This window comes from Amblyomma maculatum, chromosome 5 (assembly GCF_055883805.1).
Source record: "Amblyomma maculatum isolate TAMU_Amacu chromosome 5, ASM5588380v1, whole genome shotgun sequence".
NCBI classification, from domain to species: Eukaryota; Metazoa; Arthropoda; class Arachnida; order Ixodida; family Ixodidae; genus Amblyomma; species Amblyomma maculatum.
Genome location: NC_139348.1, coordinates 47,359,625 through 47,375,545, shown reverse-complemented (window position 1 = coordinate 47,375,545; position 15,921 = coordinate 47,359,625). Strand labels below are relative to the sequence as shown.

The window sequence follows — 15,921 nt, the reverse complement described above, 5'->3', positions numbered from 1 at the left end:
AGTGTCACAAGCTGCCTCACCTATTATACAGCGAAAGTTGCAGGACCTTCTAACTCAGATATAAAGTGAAACTCACGGGACCCCGCTGCTCCTCTGAAGCAGGATTCGACAAGCCGATGGGGCAGCGACCGCACGTCCTTGACGCGTGCGCTACGTAGACAGCCGAGAGCATAAATGGCATACAGCAGCACGCCCGCACCAGTGCGCTCTGGGAAGATTCATATTTCCGGGCCACTCTCGCGGCCACTCCAAGAAAGCGTTTTGTATTTCCTCGGACCTGCAATCGACGCATCGTCTCATCAGTACAGCCTCCGCTACCGAACAACCCAGCATTCGACGCCTCAACTAGCAAGAAAGCTGTGAGAATTCCGTTTCGCCACAGAATGTTGTTCAATCTAATATTATTTTCGCGTTTGTTAACCTTTACCTGACTTAGTAATATTTTTTGCTGTCTTCTATGTGACTTTTGCCCATACTTATATCTAGAATACTTTCTTTGTTATCTTTATAATCTTTATATCACAGTGTTTTGTTCATTGTCATTTTTTTTTTCGTCGTTTTATCACTTCAGCGACAGTATTGCCGTTGTATCACTTAAGCAACAGTATTATTAAGCTAATTTAGCTCATGCAGCAGCATATCAGACTGTAAACGAAACTGCGCGATTCGCAACATGAGCTTTTTGGGGGTGTCCGGATTCACAACACATATTATTTGGGGAGTTTTAAAAGTAGACTGCCTCCGGAATGACGCAGTGTACTTAGTCACACACTTCTTCAAAGCGCTGGCCAAAATTTAACGACCGGAAACTACTTCTGGTGCTCTGCGAAACAAGAAAAACGTTGCGGTAAGTTGTGTTTACTAGTGTTTCTATATGGGTCGCTCTCCTAGCTCGCACCCCCATAGATTTCACGGTATTTTAAAAATACTTTGCCTCGGTAAAGAGATTTCATAATTTCACGATCTGTTCTAGGTTGTTCACGGTTACTCTGCACCGAAGAACGACATCACACGTGCTTCGTGAAATGAGAAAACTGCATAGCAAATGAGTCCGAGTGCACAACGTCGCTAATGTACAGGTTTTTATTGTAGGTTGTTTAGCCGATTCCGACAAGCTTTTCATGCAGTCCGACATCACTGCAGCGCACAATACATTCCCCTGCAAGTACTACAAGTCTGACGATCTACGGGACTGTTCACAACACGATAAACTGACCGCGCACAGTTGCAGACGACCATGCACCACCGGCGGGAGCAGTGGTTACGGCGCTCTACTACTTTTCCCAAGGAAGCAAGATCGAATCCCGGCCTCGGTGGCCGCTTTTCAATGTAGGCGAAAAGCAAAGCGCGTGTGTGCTGTGCGATGTCAGTGCTCGTTAAAGAACCCCAGGTGGTCTAAACTTCCGGAGTCCTCCACTACGGCGTCTCTCATAGCCCGAGTCGCTTCGGGACGTTAAAACCCCACAAACTAAACCAACCACTTTCAATGACTCCACGGCCACCACCCACCTTAAGATAAGTGAGCGTGAGTTAAATGACTCAAGTGGGAGACCAAAGTTGAGCCATCTCCTTTCCGCTCCAACTAGCGTATATCTCATGACGTATTTCTGGCCTCTTGTCCTGTATGAAGGACAAGAGGCCACAGTCGGAACTGGGCATGGTCTTACTGATTGGTTTCCGATCGAGAAAGGAGTGAGGCAAGGCTGCATACTGTCGCCCTGCCTATTTAACCTATATGCTGAGTGCATCATGAGGAAGGCCGGTCTGGACGAGTCTTCAGCTGGAGTGAAGATTGCTGGGAAACGTATCAACAACCTTAGATATGCAGATGATACCACTTTAATGGCAGAAAGTGAAGTGGAACTCAAGAGACTTCTGATGCGAGTACAAGAAGAGAGTGAGAAGTTTGGGCTTAAACTGAACATTAAAATGACAAAGATCATGGCGTCTTGCCCCATCAAGTCCTGGAGCATCAAGGGACAAGAAGTGGAAGCTGTGACAGATTTTCTCTTCTTGGGCTCCAAGATTACCTCGGAAGGAGACTGCAGCCATGACTGCCTAGTAAAGAGCAGAGACATTAGTCTGCCAACCAAGATCCGTATAACGCCGCCCGTGTTATCGCTCGCCGCCGACTAGCTTCCTGACAAAGTTCTCAAAAACGGCGCCATGATTCTCGCCACCAGGATGTCCACTACTCTCCGGGCTCGTCTTACTCTGGACTCCCGCTCGTAAAGTAGGGCTGTGTGAGAAGCTCTTGACACGATACGCAGGACCCTACCGTGTTTTACGGCCAGTCACTCCTGTGACATACGAGATCGCCCCTGTACATTCGCCGCAATAGTCCTCTATGCCGCGCACCGAGATTGTTCATGTCGCCCGGATGAAGCCGTATTACCCCTGTAGTAGTTAGTCCTAGTGCGCACCGGGACTGTGCTTTTCGTGGGGGGGGGGGGGGGTAATGTGACATATATGCCCTGCACCGCTGGCAGTTGAACATGACAACGATCAGCAACAGTGACACAGAAGACAAAGTAGTAGCAACGATTGATGCTAGAATAAGGTCGACGCTGCTGTGTTTCTGTGTTCTGTGTGCGGTGCCAGCCTGGACTAACCTTCGTGGACTAGCCTTGCCACGTATCAATATTGCCCGTAACAATATGTTCCACAGGAGTTCCCTGTTTACGTTGTCGTACGCCCCTTTTATGTCCAGGAAGGCCAAATACAAAGGTCTATTTTCCACTCCAGATATTTCGATGCATTGGGTAAGCACGAACAGGCTATCATCTAAGCGCCTACCATTTCTAAAGCCGTTCTGAAGTTCTCCGAGTATCTTGTTACTTTCTACCCATGCTTGCACCTTTAATTTCACCGCCTGCATGGCCAACCTGTACATAGCAGATGTTATGTTAATCGGCCTGTAGGATTTTATGCGCATCCTTTCTCCTTTCCCTTTATAAATCAAAATCATTTTACTCTGCCGCCAGCTGTCCGGAATTTGCTTATTCGTTATGACTGTTTCCAAAGCTTTTAACAACGTTTCCTTTCTGGACCAAGTTCATTAATCAGCTTGATCGTAATTCCATTCATTCCTGTAGATGTTTTTTTAGGAATATTTTTTTCTGCCTTTTTCCAGTTTATATTGGTCAGTTCTAAGCTGCTTTGTATTCTGCTACCTTGTGTTGCTTCCTGTTTGTGGAGATTACCCTATCATCGCTCTTAAATGACTTGGCTATAACTGATGTAATGTAGTTCACTGCGTTGTCTCCCTTTGAACAATTTCCCTCGTTATCTTGAATTTCATCTTGCTTTCTGTGATTATTTTTCCCTAGCCAGCTTATATGGTTCCAGAATTTTATTGCTCCGCCTCTAGAGGCATCGTGTATGTCAGCCATCCAGCGATCGGTGGACTGCCTTATTTTACTTTGGACGAGGGCCTGCACATCAAGTTTCTTTGGTCGATATGATTCACATTTTTGGTCGATTTCCTCCTGAGATGCCTGTGCTTTCTTTGCCACTCGGTGTTCCCTTGAAGCAGCCCGTCGTTCAATAGCTTCCCTGATTTCCTTATTCCACCAGCTCCGTGGCTTCCTCTTTCCATTCCAGTGGTTTGCTAACCTCCTTAATTTTTCTCCTTATGAGTAGTTCTACCTATTCATAATCCTAGTCTTCCATGGGGCTTTTCTCTATTGCTTCCTCTATGTCTGCTGCTATCTGCGTTAATTGGTCGTCGTTTAATTTTGCGTTTACTTTTTGTCCAAGTTCCATTTCTCTTTTCATCAAGGGCCCCATTTGCAGACTAATACGTTTATGATCACTTCCCAGACTACACTCCCCTTCGTCGTCTATTTCCATTTTAGTGACCTTGCTATAAATTCTCTGCGACATTAGACAGTAGTCAATGGTCATCTGCCTGTTGCGGAATTCCCACGTGATTTGGCCTTCGCATTTTGTTTCTCTATTTACTATAACTAGATCGTGTCGCTCACAGAAATTTACCATTAGCTTCTTGTTACAATCCGTGTATCCATCCAGATCGTCGAAGTGGCCGTTCATGTCCCCCAGGAGAATAATATCGGCCCCGTCTCAAACCGGACACGGGTTATGCCAGCCTTATGTCGTGACGGCACTCTTGGTGTCCGGGGGAAGGGGAGATGGGATGTTGGGAGGAGGAGGGTGGGGGTCATCGTCTAGCAGCCTCTCTCGACGTCATCAGCTTCATCGCCAGCGCCGTGGTCAGCAGGTCAGCAGGCCCGGTGGAAAGCTACAGATATGCAGCCAGGCCGGACTCCTCCAGGAAGGCCAGCAGGAGCCGGTGGGCTGCCAGGGGACTCCTGGCCGGGAAGAGCACCTGGTCCTTCGTGGCAGCAGGGAGTCCGAGGGCCCAGTAGCCTGCCTCCATCTTGCGACGGTGGTGGGCGTGTGCTGGGCACACACAGAGGAGATGCTCCAGCGTTCCTGCGTCGCCACAGGAGGGGCATGCAGGGGAGGGCGCCCGGCCACGGACATACAGCTCCGTGGGCGTTCAGGAGCATCCGGTGCGGAGGCTTAGGAGAAGAGCTCGCTCCCTGCAGGCGATCATGTCAGACAGGCGGTATTTTGTGTCGTGGCGTTCTCAATTGTTATTGCGGCTAATATTGTACGTACGGCAACACTCAATAAACGAGATGTTTGCGTGAGTTTTGGGGATGTGTCAGAGATGGAAAAGGAAACAATAAAAAAGACCTAAATTCTCCAACTGGCTGATCCTGCATGTAAGACTCATAAACAAAGGCATACTGACGTATCAGACACATGAACCAATATGTAGTGGTCTATAAGACAAGCATGTATCAGCCTATAAGATGTATGGGCTTCTGCACTGGTCTGATACTTTTCTTATACAACCCACAGATAAACCTATGAAACCAATACTATTGCCTATAGGACAAATATGTACCAGTCTATAAGATTTATGAGTTTCTGTATAAGTCCCATAGAAATGCAGATACAACACATAGAATACCTGCAGAACCAATACCGATTCTTAACCGATAACGCTCCCTATTGGTCTTTTTTGCTAGGGCTGCAGTCTCCAGGTAGTACGATGCCAGGTGGAGTCCCGCCAGCTCGGCTGCAGTAGAGCTACCTGGAAAGGAGAGCCTGCAGGAGCTGGACACCCCCACCTGTGGGGCCATCATAGCCGCCGCAGCCTGGCCCGTGGAAGGCAGGACCGAGCCGTCGATGAAGAGCAGGGTGCTCCCTTTGCACTCTTGAATCAGGGCTGCGGCGGTCTGGCCCAGGGCAGCAACAGGGGAGCGGCGCTTGCTGACCCCATCCAGGTCGAGGGTGACCTGCAAAGGAGGACGTGTTGGCGGAGGAGGGAGGATGAAATACCCTGGGGTTGTTCCAATGAGGTCCTAGCTTGTACACAGCTGTCAGTTGTCCCATCCGTGAATGGGGGGCAAGTTGTTAGAATTTCTGGCGATAAGCACTCTGGCATTCTCTCTCCTCTCCCATCTGTTGGCTCCTGCTGTCCTTGATCACCGGAAGCCCCCCTTGCCGGGGCAGTTTTTCGCTGCCTCGTCACGAAGACACGCACCCAGAAAATCGGTGGTTCGCAGGGGTGCAACGCCGGCAGCGTATTTACTTCTCAGCGTACATAGCCGCACTGGCCGCTAGTCGCGCTAGTTGTCTTGAACGTCACATCCGGCGTTGTCATGACAACATTGGAACTGATTGGGACGCCAATTGGCTCGTTGCTTGCATATGGCCGCCCGCATTGGCCGCCTGCATGGAGTATAGGAGGTATTCACTGAGGTCGTACTACCAGATGGCGCGAGCATCGTCCCGCCTCTTCCGCCATGTCGGAGGTCGCCGGTGGCATCGGCGCGCGTCGGCTCGCGCAGTTTCAGGTTCGCTGTCAGGTGACCGCCGTATATTGGAAGGGATCCGTAAAGTTTTATCAAGCTGGTATATACGCCCACATCCACTTTTCTTTGTTGAACTCTTTATGCGCATGGAGTCTGCAGCGATATTTTGATGCTCCGGGACATACCACTAGCTGTTCAGTGTTGCAACTAGGCATTACCCGTGCACAGCTCGACAGCAGAAGTGGCCGGTTACCCATTTCGCGATAAACGACTTGCAGCTCGTTAAAACCATTGTTAGCTGCCACTGGGGCGAACATTTCTTGAAAAGACAGCGAGCGCATTAAATTCCCCAATTCCAAAGTTCGCATGGCCGCGAAAGGTACACTTCTAGTGGCGGTAGTCGGCAAACTGCCGAAGCTTCCACAGGCGCTATTCCAGCAGTAAAGCGAATCAATGCAGTTACTTAATTTGTGAGACAGAAGGTCGAGAAAAAAAGTACTGTCACGCACTCGCAGGATAAACGGCACACCCAGAGAGCATGTTTTACAAATTTAGTATCGCCTGCGTAGCTCTGCTTGAAATGCACATAACTCATGGAACCTAGGTTCGCAACAACGCGATGTGTAGCGATAACGCTTGATACAGTTGCAACATGTCACTTGCAAGTCGGAGGAGGTGACAGCGTTAGCTAAGCGAACAGACACCCCAAGCATCCTTGGCCGACCATTTACCTGTGGCCGACGTTCGGAAAATGGTCGGCAGCCTACTTAGTCGGCTAGTAAACCACGGCAAGGGGCCGGCCCGGAGGTAGCCGCCAGCCATTTCGGCAAGTAGTTCGCAGCGGGCTTTGGCCCGACTTTCCGGGCAGACTAAATGCCGCGCACGGCGCCAGGTTAATGGCAAGAGTGCGGCAATGCGTTGGCCCGACTGTTGAGGCGGTACATTGAAAAAAAGTTATGAAGAGCACGACTGCTACTTTTTTTTAAATTTGCCTGTTACTTGGCTTTGGTTTTTTGCGATGTTATGTAATTTGCGCTTAGTATGGAACAAAATTATACATGCTATTTAGTGTAAATGTTTTGTTACATTAATTAATGCTATTGTTTGTTTAACTTGTCGCTCACATTTTTAGTGAACCCTATAGCTGTTAGTAAAATTATTTACCGAGTTCTGATAAACAGCAAGCCACAAGGTGACCGCGATTTAATGTGTAGATCATGTCATTATACTGTTTGCTTGTTACGAAGCGCAGCAGTAGGTGATGTAGCATCACTTATATTTTGGCGCACAAGCTCCCGTACACCCCATTTAGCCCCTATCACTCACTGAAATTCGTCCGCTATATGGCAGGGCACTTGAGTAGACGCAACTTCGCATTGTAAGGGAGGAAAAGGCTATTGTGTAAAATAAAAGAAGCGGACAGAAAAGAAAAAAGCACACGGGGGCAGACATTATGCGTAGGGCACTGGTAAGCTTTGGCCGCGGCGAACGCTCCGGCAGGCAAGCAAAGAGACAAATTCTAAAAACACGACTTCGCAGCTAGAGAAGAAATGCGTACACGGAGGGAGACCCGGACGAAACAAACCGACCACGCGCTCGGACGTTTCGAAGGAAGGGCGGAAAAGAGTGGGGAAATGGTGGGAAGGGCGGGGCAACTGTGTCACCCCCGCAGCTCGAAAGTTGGTGGCGAGCGTTCCTGACTGGGCGAGAGATGTGTAGACGCCGACTTTGAAGAGAGCATGCAGTTTTGTGGTATTTGTATACTATTTTTGAAGGAGCTCTTTTCGAACAAAGTTGTCTTACGATCAAATACATGAAGAAAAAAAAAACGAAGGAAAATGATTATTCTCCAGGTTATTAATCGCATACTTTTTTTCTCAAAACAGTCTGGTAAAGCTAAGAGCCGCGAGAAAACGGGCCAGCGTCCTTGTCATTTGGTTTTGTTTCTTTGCGTGTGGCCCATTCATCCTCTTTTACGACCTGCCGGGGTGGGACGGGCGGCTCTTTTCTATTTTTTTTTTTTTTTTGGAAGTCGGAGGAGCGAGCGGTCCGATTCTACAATGGACCGGAAACTAACCCCCTCTCCTCCCCCGCTTCTTGTCAACAGTTCTTGGAAGACTCGGCAGCTTGTGCTCGTGGGTGCGTGCTTTCAAGTTCGTTGAGACGATCTCGAGCGCGCGAGGATGCTGTACGTGCGAACGAAATGTTGGAAATGTAAGCGCGCTTTCGAAAGTTGCGCGTTATTAGTTAAAATTACAAGACAGTCAACTTTGTTACCTTCAATAACTGGGCGCTGGACAACCAGACCTCTTTTTCATTCGCATTTATATATTGTCAGGACAAGTGATTGTAGTAGTTTTCAACCGCTGTATCCTTTCAGTAACTCCGCCAAGCCATCCTTAAGTAACGCGCTCCTCCGGCGCGTTTGGACACAAAAAAACGAAGATGCTCCGTTTTTCCTGTTTTCTTTTCTTTTTTTTTTTGCTCAAATAATGGGAGTGTGGTTTCATAGGAACGAAACAGTTGATTTTTATTTATTTTATTAGTATTTCGCTTTTGTTTTACAGATTGTTTTGAATTATGGCTTCTATATATTTTCTTGCTTGCTACTGTCCACTCCGCGAGAGACATATTTTCTCAACGCATCCTGCATATCAATATGAGTTTGAGACCCCTATGTTATACAGAGTAATTGAAAATTAAGAATATTTATTGAGAGCTACACGAGGTACGCGCAATAAAAGAAGCTAATTGAAAAGAATTCTTTCCTGAAGCAGCTGCCGCAATTTCGGGTTTTTGTTGTGGCTTGCAGACTAATAATATGGAGAACTTTTAGTTTTAAGGCGTGAACATGTATCGGAAGTGATTAAAGCGAATTATCTGTCGTACGTACTAAGCCGGGAGATCGCTTGTAGAATAGCCCTGCATATGGAAGGAATGCTGCATAGGTGCAGAAATTTAAGACTTCTGCTTGAAAAGTACCGGGATAAGAAAGTAGAAGCGATTATGACGTCATAGGCGTGAACTTCAACCATTTGCATAGCAGAGAACCAAAGAAATCTTATTGATAAACATTGAAATAGCAAAGCACACTGGGACAATAAATAATGTTTCAGTAAAACAGCCAACGTACCGAACATATAAGGTAGTGGCAAGAAATATATAATGCAGTGGGTTTCTGGTCACACGTTGTATATCAATAATGCGCAGCTGCAACAGGAATCCCTCGGGAGCTCTGACCACCTAACAAATTTCCAGACAGTCGATTGCTCGATCCTTTGTGCTCACACATATACGCGTGAGCCGCAGGCTTGCGTCTTTCAAGACAAGAACCGAGTTCAAATCACTTCGATGTACAAGTGACCTTCCCGAGGTGGATGTGCCGCGTCAACAACCGCCGGATAAAGCTTTGCTCTCCAAGAGCTAACAGCTGGCTATATCTAGGTGAGACGCACTAGCATGGGGAACAGTAGACAACGGGGTCACCGAAAGAATACGATCGACCGCGTTCCTATTCTGCCAAATGATCAATTCCACGGACTTGACTACACGTTGTTCGAACGCTTCGCGCGGCCTTCCACTGTGCGACGAAAAAGCTCACGGCGCTAGGCAGCGGAGTGTCCAAGCTGCGACGCAGTTCTTAAGGACACGTGTGTGAGACTCGACCTGACCAAAGTTGATACAGTGCGGATCAATATGCCAGCTGTAAAGCGTGTCTTAATTTGGTGGGGATCGAATACGCCGCACTCAGTGCGCCACCGAAAGTCTCTTACAGCATGCGGGAGATTGGGTGCAACAGGCGTCTCCCACTTCGCATACCTTTGGCACATATGTCTAGGGGCGCAGAATAGCAGAGCGCTTCGCAGAGATTAGATACTGCTATGGCTATCCATGCTCCGTCTACAAACATCTCCTCTAACTATGCGAACACGTGCGCCTGTCTTTCCCCTGATCATGCACTACAAACATCTGCCTTCTACTTCCAAGCCAGTATAAAAGTTAAGGCCGCCCAACGTAACCTATGTGATCCACTAACTCGGATACCCAATAGCGCACAACAAAGGGCATAATGAAGACAAGGCGGAACCCAAATAGGCGCCACCACCTAGCTATAGTGAAAATATAATCAAAGTAGATTGGCTTTGCGAGAGGAATACACAAGAAAACACGTGCTAAGCCATGCAGGGTCGTATCATTGGGAGTCTGGATCAATAAACAATCAAGGAACACAGATGTGGGAAAGTTGGCACCTGTGTGCACTAGGCTTTATCAGAAGTTTCGCGCATACGTTAATTAGCTATAACTTTAGGATGAACAAGATGTCCGAGATTATTGAGTTAATAGTCTATCCCGACATCGGCACGAAGCCGTGTGTGACGCATGCACGTACGCACGCACGCACTTAAGCACGTCTGCAGTCGCACAGAGTAAATTGTTCCACGACCTTACACAGTGGTACGATGGAATAGTTAATAATAATTGAAAGAAGGAAATAAAAATTAGGGGGACGCTCAAGCTTCCCCTTAACATTCGACGGGATACAACGCCTTCTCATTCTCCTCTCTATCTCTCTATTTCGGTGGACAACCGCAATTAATTGTAAATTGGTTATAGGAAAGTAAAGGCGCAGCATCTGTCACAGATCCCGGTGGGAACCTGGACCGCATCTCCATATTTACTACCACATTCCGAATATTTCAGACAAAACTCGACAATACTCAAGCGAAAACCGGGTTAGCGAGGTGGCTTTTGGACCAAATGAGCTGTAACGCTTCGCATATATACATATATACTGCACTCTCGATAGACGAAACTCGGGTATATTGCCGACATGAGGATAAATGGAACAGCTTGGGACAAATATTTGCCCGCCTTAGTTGAAACACGGTGATTAGGAAAGCTATATTCCTGATATATCAATATGCCGAGGCCGTCTGTCTTTATCCAGAACACAAATGTGGTCTTGATAGTTTCCAAATAAAAATGAAAGGCACGCAAAGAGCCGATCGCCCGGACGATTCGCCTGTCGATCGTAACTTCCTGCGAACACAAGCATTGTGCAAGAAGTAACCTTTGGTTCTTTTGAGAAAATTCAAAGGGATTGCGTTTTGAGAATCCCGCGCAACATGACGAGGATCGATCGGCTCCTGCACCAGTGGCGGTCTACATTGTGTTAAATTCTTCAACGTCAGCCTCACACGCAGAAATATGGTATGAAATGCCAGAATATATATAAAGTTCCTCGAATCCCCTTTTCCACAGCCGCGTATTCACTGCTGCTATAATATATCATTAAATAACATTGTGCATATCAAAGTAAAGTCTCCTGCAATACAGGAGGTTTCCCCTCTACGTTCCATGAGGCAGTCGGCTTAGCAGGAGAAAAGTGGAAAATTCGTATCATTGAAACAGCTATTTTTATGCAACATTGAATTATACCGCGTGCATGATATATATTGACACTATATCATTTGAGCCTGCTGATAGAATTATACATTGCGCAACAGAAGGTGAAATTAACTGTTATTTATACATATTCTGAAATAAAGCTTTAACCGCGCGTTAATTGAGCCGCGGCGGGTATGGTACACTCTGTAGTTGATCGTGAGTTGTTGAACTGGTAGGCGCCGATTGTCTGTTTGAAGCATACTTAGTATTAAGTGCCTAAGATTTGCGCGGTAAACTGCTATGAGCCTAGGAATGTAATTGTTCATTTTTTTATGGTTAAATGGTAACCTCTGAATTTAAACAACCTCATCATAAAGTTAACCTATAACATAACCCTAAGCAAACCCACGGTAAACCGAAGGGATCACGTGCCTTTAAGGTTTACATGTTAACCGTCAATTACTTTTGCCAGTGCCCTCGAAACCTATCAATCCTAAACGCCCTTAAATTCGTTTCGCAGCCTCCGTGAGTTTACCTTTCGTACGGGGTCAAGAAAAGAGGCGGTGAGCTTTTATGAGCTTTCATCCGGATCCGGTGCACTTTGCCCTGCGACCTTCTACTGCTTTTCATGCATCCCTAGAACAAATGGACAAAATATATTTTTGTCAGAAACTTGCAGCAGTTACTATGTGGTTCAATCCGTATTTACCAGCTTGAGCTCGAGGTCACGGGCTTTAGTCGAGCTGCAGAAGCCGCATTATGATGGAAACCAAACGCGAAAACGGAAATGTGGTTTGCGATTAATATGACAGCCCGAGGGGCTCTAAATAACCCACGTACTGCTTTGGGAAGTATAAATCCGCATGGACTATGTAATCTCTGCAAAAGCACTCATAATATACAGTGTTCTGAAACTTAACTCTCTTGGAAAATTTTCCAAGACGGTTCCGATAAAGTTGCTGAACACTATACGTAGCTAGGTCTTGCTATTTTGGCTAAATGAAGCTGCAGGTATTCTACTGCCCCACACTTGGTTTGTGTGGAAGATATTCGGTTAAAAGAACATTACATGCATTCGCTCCAAGCCATATTTTTTCATGCAAAGAACTACAGCCGCTGGTATCAAGACGAGGGCTCAGCAGAAGCCGTAGAAAAAAGAAAAGAAAAGAAAAGAAACGACCTTGACGCTTCTTGAACGACGAGGGAGGGGGGGGGGGGCGTGAAGAAGAAAGAAAGAAAGAAAACTGCTTCTTCCTGCGCGGGACCCGCTGCCGGGGCCCCATCGGTCCATCTCCTCTCCCTGCGGCAAAGCGGAAAGAACCACGGGGAGGCGAAAGGCATCGAGGCACCCCACCGCGGGGGGCGACAGGAATGCCGAAGCAGAGATAAATAGCGGCTAAAAAAAAAAAAAAAAAAAAAGAATTGCATGCACCGCACACAGAGAGATTCTCGCTGCTTTTGAAGCTTCCCTCCCCCCTTCTTGAGGTCACGTGACCAAATGGCGGGAAAACACATCCCGCGCGAGCTAAGATGCGCGGCGCCACTCAGTCGACGGCCAGCCTCCGTGTGGGCGCGATGCCTACTGCCTAATTTTATCGTCCGCTTTTATTTCGCGCAAATTCAGTCTGTCTCAACCTCCTGCAGCAGTCAGCGTTTGAAAAGAACAGCCCACATATGCAGCTGATGATTGCAGCCGCTCTGTACAGATTCTTCGTGCCGAAGTTCACCAAAACATGCGTAAGTACATGATCTTTCGGTCTTGGTCAGAGGAGCTTTTTGCTCGATTCGATATTATACTGAACATAATAATGTATTCTTTTGGAGCATATGTTCATCTTGTTATATACTCCTTGCATCTTTATATATATATATATATATATATATATATATATATATATATATATATATATATATATATATATATATATATATATATATATATATATATATATATATATATATATATATATATATATATATATATATATATATATATATAATTGGTGTGGGCGCTGATCGCGCAGGAAGACTTGCTGAGCCGTTATATATATATATATATATAATTGGTGTGGGCGCTGATCGCGCAGGAAGACTTGCTGAGCCGTTTGGAAACAAGGCTGCGGCTGGCTGCGGTGGCAGAATTGACTCATTTTGCTGCAGTCTGGGTCCTTGGGTATCTCCTGCCCCAAAATGCTCGCCTTTTAATATGGAGGGACACTCACTATACCGATCAGGTAAGTCCAATTAGCACATATTTTGTTCGATACGACAATATACTGCAACTGTTTCTGGAGCGCGTATATATATGCGCATCTTATTACTACGTACATTTTTTTTTATATAATCGATGTGTGCGCATTTCGCTCTGATTGCGCAGGAAAACGTGCTGAGCCGACTTGGAAACGATGCTGCAGCAGTGGAATTAGCTCTTTTCGCTGCAGTCTGAGGTCCGATCTCCTCTGCCCCAAAACGCCCGTCTTTCCATATCGAAGTGCATGCACTGACATGTATACCGATCAGGTAAGTCAAATTAGCGCTGATTTTCTTCTATACGATAATGTACTGCAACTAATTATGTATTGTTTTGAGATTTATGCGCATCTTGTTACTGTAAATGCATATTTTGTAACTGGTGTGCGCGCCTTGCGCTAATCGTGCAGGGAGGCGATATCAGCTGATCTGGAAACTGGCTGCGACAGTGGAAGCTCGTTTCGCCGAAGCCCGAAGTCCTTGGTCTCCTCTACACTAAAACGCTGGCCTTTCACTTCTTCATGGCGGTGCACTTGCCGGACAGGTATTAGCGCTGATTTTATTCGGAAAATTCGATTATTCGACTCACATCGATGGGACGCATGCAACCCAGTTAAATGTCAAATGCTATCACTGATATAAATATTGCAGCACCCCTCGCGATAGGAGCGATCAGAAGCTGTACAAGCATCATCGCTGCTGCCAAGCAAGCTCGTGCCAGGACTGAGTACGAGGTTTATGCCGTGTTTATTATTATTATTATTTTTTTGCTGCTGTAATGATGTCTATACGTGAAAATTGATGATTGAGTGATGCGGTATGCTGGCAAGGTAAGTGAGCCAGCGCGTTCATTTTGTGGATTTTGTAATTATATATGTGATGCACACAGATCTCAGCCGTTTCACATTGATTTTGCTCTGTGCGCTTGCTTTCTGGGCAAGCAGTTGTATTTTCATCGTGCGGATTATTTCCTGATGCTCACATGCTCATGAGGTGTTCAGCTAACTTGTTTCAAGCTTTAAAAATTTACAACGGGTTCTATAAGCTTCTACGAGTTGGGCTGTAAATAGTTGTCTTGGCTGGTAAGACAATTTTTTTAAATAATGCTCGGTTGTTAAATAACGAAAATAAATCAGATGACTTATCGTTAAATATCCGGTCGCTTCATTTAGTTTGAGAAAATTAAGCTGTATTCTACGGAATAAACTTATTGTAGGTTTCATGTAAATATCGCGGAAACTGTTTGCTCTGCCGCTTTGGTATCCCTCATACGCGCTCTATGACAAGCGCGGACACTTGGTTTTGCTAGAATTATTAAATTGCAGCATTAGCATGCAAGAACGCGCTTCGGGACGATAAGGTTTGAGTGCGCTACGGTTGCAAATTGCAACATCATGACTCCAGCAAAACAAAGTGATCGCGCCTCTTTCGCGGATTCACGGATCCTGATTACCTATTGCGGCTTTGCGCTAATGCGTTTTCAGTAGGGTCGCATGAAAGTCAGGCGCATAAAATATATTAATGTGAGTGCAGTTGGTGGCAGGGAGCAGACATTATTTATTCTACCTTTCCACCCTATATTTGCCTGCAATGTAAAAGTCTAGGCGAAAATGAAATATATAATTAAAACACTTGTCTTCCTACAGCTGACCAAGATGGAACCTGCCGCAGATCCGACCAGTCGCAGACATCAAGTGATCGACAGGCTGCCAAAAGAAGACCAAGCCTCAAGCCCATCTTCCATATGTGGCACACGCGTGTTCTATAGTCAGTCATATATCCACGCTTATTAAAAAGCAAATCGCGAGCTTTTTCTGAACGCTGTTGACAAATAAATTTTTCACCAAATACTGCAGCTTTTGTTTCTTCATGGCATCAGAAAAGCTATTGCTTTTCTTGATGCATTTGTATGTGCTACCCCGTTATATATGCATGGGCCACGATATATTAAATGCATGGCATGAATACCTGCACGAGGGGCGATGCCGGCCACTAACCGGCGTCGGGAAGCAACCGGCCGACGTACGGTCTTTCGTCAGCAAACTAGCTAGGGCAGACGAGCGGCCGACCATTCAGTAACGCTGGCAAATGGGCGGCCCACGTGCGGCAGGTGGTCGGTCACGTCGGGCCAAAAGGTAGGGCCGTAGTCGATTGCCGAAAATCGGCCGACGTTAGGTCAGTGTCAATCCCCGACGCCGGCCCTCATTCGGGTGCCGAAGGTCGGCCGGCCACTTTTTGGTCGGCGAGAAAGGTCGGCCCTACCTTTTGCCACACACTTTTTTTTGCTTGGGACGTCGCAATGTGCTCACCTCTAAAAACGGCACGCCGGTCATCGACACCCTCACGCACGTGTGGCTCTTGGCCTCGCTTTCTTGCCAAAAATTAAAACACATTGATGGCTTAGTACGTTTTAATTTCTTCACCTGTCACAAAA

At 46.5% G+C, this 15,921-nt stretch overlaps 1 long non-coding RNA gene across 1 annotated transcript; it reads left to right on the top strand.

Moving 5' to 3' along the window:
• Positions 1 to 12,703: 12,703 nt before the first annotated feature.
• Positions 12,704 to 15,337, top strand: LOC146188251 (uncharacterized). Its single transcript, XR_014707497.1, has 5 exons — positions 12,704 to 12,974; positions 13,325 to 13,471; positions 13,615 to 13,757; positions 13,898 to 14,031; positions 15,134 to 15,337. It is a non-coding gene; the product is annotated as an uncharacterized LOC146188251 (long non-coding RNA).
• Positions 15,338 to 15,921: the final 584 nt, after the last annotated feature.